Source organism: Olea europaea, unplaced genomic scaffold, assembly GCF_002742605.1.
Source record: "Olea europaea var. sylvestris unplaced genomic scaffold, O_europaea_v1 scaffold842, whole genome shotgun sequence".
NCBI lineage: Eukaryota > Viridiplantae > Streptophyta > Magnoliopsida > Lamiales > Oleaceae > Olea > Olea europaea.
In genome coordinates, this window is record NW_019266865.1 from 100,061 (window position 1) to 100,676 (window position 616).

The following is a 616-nucleotide window of genomic DNA, read 5'->3' on the forward strand; positions in this document are numbered from 1 at the left end:
GAATATTAGACAGCATTTAGATGTTTGTGTTAATTTTCTGGCAGAAATTAAGTTGAATGAAAAGGAGGGAACACAGAGTACATTATTTAAAATGATCTTTTCTGTGACCTTTACAATTCCTATGTGTGTGACATTAACTAGATCACCATTTGGAAGGGAGACAGAAAAAGATACTTTGGCTTGAATGTTGTTGCAAAATGAAGTGCAACAGACCATGTGGTCTGTTGCTCCTGTATCAATTATCCATGGTGTGTTAGGGTTCTTTCCAATACTAGGTTTGATGTCATAGGCTGATAAACAAGAAGAGATATCAGGGAGTTTGGAAGCATGTGTGTCTGCAGGTGTTGTGCTAGGAAGGCATTTGCTATTTTGCAGTAAAGCTAGAAGTTGTGCATGCTGCTCCTGAGTGAATGTCACTTGGTTATGCTTGTTGGCATCTCCTTGCCCCTGCAGGAAAACTAGATTAGAACGAGCTTTTGTTCTTGCATATAACCTGTGTCCAAGGGGGTATTCATGAACTTTATAACATTTGGCCACAGAGTGTCCTGTCATGTGGCAGTGGCTACAAGTGAATTTGTTAGTATTGGCCTTGGTGCATCTTTCTAGTGAATGTCCA